General features: G+C 41.7%; 1 pseudogene; it reads left to right on the top strand.

Moving 5' to 3' along the window:
* The first annotated feature begins 1,346 nt into the window (after positions 1 to 1,346).
* Positions 1,347 to 2,225, top strand: LOC136126699 (olfactory receptor 5P3-like; annotated as a pseudogene).
* The last annotated feature ends 899 nt before the right edge of the window (positions 2,226 to 3,124 follow it).

Here is a 3,124-nt window from a genome sequence, read left to right as displayed (position 1 = left end):
TAAATATGGTAATGAATTGGCTCCAGGAATGAGCTTTGATCTCAGCTCAGTTGTCAGAAAGCCATTTAACCTACAATTAGTTACCTAACTTCTTTAGATCTCAGTTTATAACTTTGTAAAATGAGAGAGATGGAATGGATGGAGTGGCTTTTTGAAGCCTGGCATTCTGTGACTATATGAGAACGCTCTCATGCTTTTCTTGCTTTTTCATGATTGTTCTCAAACAAGTTGATATGGGAAAGAGCTTTCCAGAAGCTGACCTAAAGGTGTGATTTTTCTCAGACAGGGGCTATTCACACGGGCTGGGTACCTGTGGGAAGTAGGAGGCTGGAACCTTTTACTAACAGCCCAGCTCCGTTTATGCAAAGTCTCAGGCGCCACTGGAGTCTTTCAGGAGTAACCTGATCAATGTGTCTGGTTTCCTTTCCCGGGTTGGCTCACTATTATGAATCAGATAGCTTGATCCTAAGATGATGCCATCTCCTTTTCCAAACTGCAGTCTCTCCGGGTTAACTTGTTCATGATTTGAGCACCTTTTTTTACACTCTGCCTCTCTTCAAACTTCCTGGATATTGGTTCATCTTTTCTCTAACTGTGATACCTGTTTAAATTCAGGATTCATGGGCTTCCCTGGTGGCGCAGTGGTTGAGAGTCTGCCTGCTGATGCAGGGGACACGGGTTCATGCCCCGGTCTGGGAAGATCCCACATGCCGCAGAGCGGCTGGGCCCGTGAGCCATGGCTGCTGAGCTTGCACGTCCGGAGCCTGTGATCCACAATGGGAGAGGCCACAGCAGTGAGAGGCCCGCGTACCGCAAAAAAAAAAAAAAAAAAAAAAGGAAATTCAGGATTCATATGACTGCTCAGCCTCTTTCATAGAAGAAATGATACCTCAGATATCATTTTAAACAGTTGTTCTTTTCCATGGGAGCTGGCCCATTCTGACATTTCTGCTCCCTTTCATCATGTCTTTGGCTCAGAAGATACAGTTACTGGGTCCCTCATACCATCTAGTGGCTGTCTCTAGGCTGTGCTCATGTGAGTCTATTCCTTACAGACCACCTAAACTAATTATATAAGGCAAATGTGACTTGAATGTGTTAAGTTGAAAAAAAAAAAAGATTTTTCTGAGTATTCCTGGCCTTCTATCAATGCACATTTATATTTTTAAGCCTTACGCAAGGTATTGTGTGTGAAAATATTTTCCCCAAATTATTTACATGTGAGTGTGTATGATGGGATTTTGTTATTATATAGCTTTTGTAAAAATAAATATGCAGATTATACTATTTTCTTCTATTCTAATATCCACTTGTTTTTCTTTCAGTGGATATCATTCTCAGAATAGATGGGGACTGGAAACTACACAACTGTAACGGAGTTCATTATTTTGGGCTTAGCAGAGGATACTATAGCTTGTGCCATTTTATTTACTGTGTTTCTAGGAATCCACGTGGTCACCTTAATGGGCAATGTCAGCAAGAAGCAGCCCTCAGCTTCATACCCCAAAGTACCTTTTCCTCTGCCATTTGGCCTTTGTAGACATTGGGTACTCCATCAGTCACACCTGTCATGCTCATGGGCTTCCTCAGGGAAGGAACCTCTATCCGTGTTGCTGGTTGTGTCGCTCAGCTCTGTTCTACGGTCACATTTGGGACGGCTGAGTGCTTCTTGCTGGCTGCCATGGCCTATGACTGCCATGTGGCCATCTGCTTGCCCCTGCTCTACTCCATCCACATGTCCCCCAGAGCCTGCATTCTCTTAGTGGGGGCTTCCTATTAAGGTGGGTGTGTGAATGCTTGGACATTTACTGGCTGTTTGTTAAGCCTGTCCTTCTGTGGACCATATAAAGTCAATCACTTTTTCTGTGATTATTCACCACTTCTGAAGCTTTCTTGTTCTCATGATTTTACTTCTGAAATAATTCCAGCCATTCTTCTGGCTCCATCATTGTAGTTACTGTGTTTATCATCGCTTTCTCTTACATCTACATCGTTTTCTCAATCCTGAAGATGTGCTCTACTGAGGGGCGGCATAAAGCCTTCTCCACTTGCACCTCCCACCTCACAGCAGTCACTCTGTTCTATGGGATCATTACCTTCATTTATGTGATGCCCAAGTCCAGCTACTCAACTGAACAAAACAAAGTGGTGTCCGTGATCCCCTGTTGAGCCCCCTCATCTACAGTCTCAGGAACAAGGAGGTTAAAGAGGCCATGAGAAAATGAATGGCTAGAACACACTGGTAGTCCTTCTAAAGTAATCTGATTTTTAATAATAAGCACTGTGTAATGAAGGCCTCTCCTGCAGATGAATAAATAATGTACTAAGTAAATTTCAGTATATTCATAGTATTCTAGACTCACAAATTTCATTTCTTGTTATTCTCAAGAAAATTTTCAGTGTAAAAAAACAAATGTGCATTCACCAAGATAGGAACATTAGCAAAAAAAAAAATTTTATTCTCAGTTTACCCACCATTTCTTGCATCTACAAGTACAAATCTTTTCAAATAAGTTCTGTGCTCTTTGAATGCAGTCTTTGGAAATAACTGCTGGAAGCACCTGAAGCTCCTTGAGTGGGAAATAAAGAGTAGTGTTGCCATCCATGATCTTGTCATCTGACAGAGATGGTGTCCATGATGTACAGATAATCTAAGGATTGAAATCAGTGATGCTGGCAGTTGTAAAGCTTCTGCTGCCTTGTGGTCTGAGGCTGAGCAACAGGATTCCTCCCACAGTACTTCTGCAGGTGAACCTCAGCAAGCCAAATCAGAAGATATCTGAAAGCTCCATTTATCTTAGCTGTTCCCTTTCAGGGATCTATTCTACAAAATACGTTCAAGAGTTTCCAGAAGAAAGACTATTGGGGGCTAATTGGCATGACCTGGCTCCTTTCTAGATCAGAAAAGTAAGGTTCCTTTTTTAAAGGTTATTTCAATCTTATCAGGTATGCGCTACATACTTCTGTAATGTGTGTTAAACCATTTCTTTCCCTCCTGGTCCTATTGCCTCTGATACTGAAATTCTCAGATTTCTTGCACATGATTTCACTGGAACTTCTGTATTAGCCGTGAAAACTCTCTCTTTAAACCAGATGGTTTCACTTATAGAATTTAAAGTTATTT

The sequence above is a fragment of the Phocoena phocoena genome, chromosome 8 (genome assembly GCF_963924675.1).
Source record: "Phocoena phocoena chromosome 8, mPhoPho1.1, whole genome shotgun sequence".
NCBI classification, from domain to species: Eukaryota; Metazoa; Chordata; class Mammalia; order Artiodactyla; family Phocoenidae; genus Phocoena; species Phocoena phocoena.
Note: the sequence above shows the minus strand (reverse complement) of the source record. Positions and strands in the feature narration are given on the sequence as shown.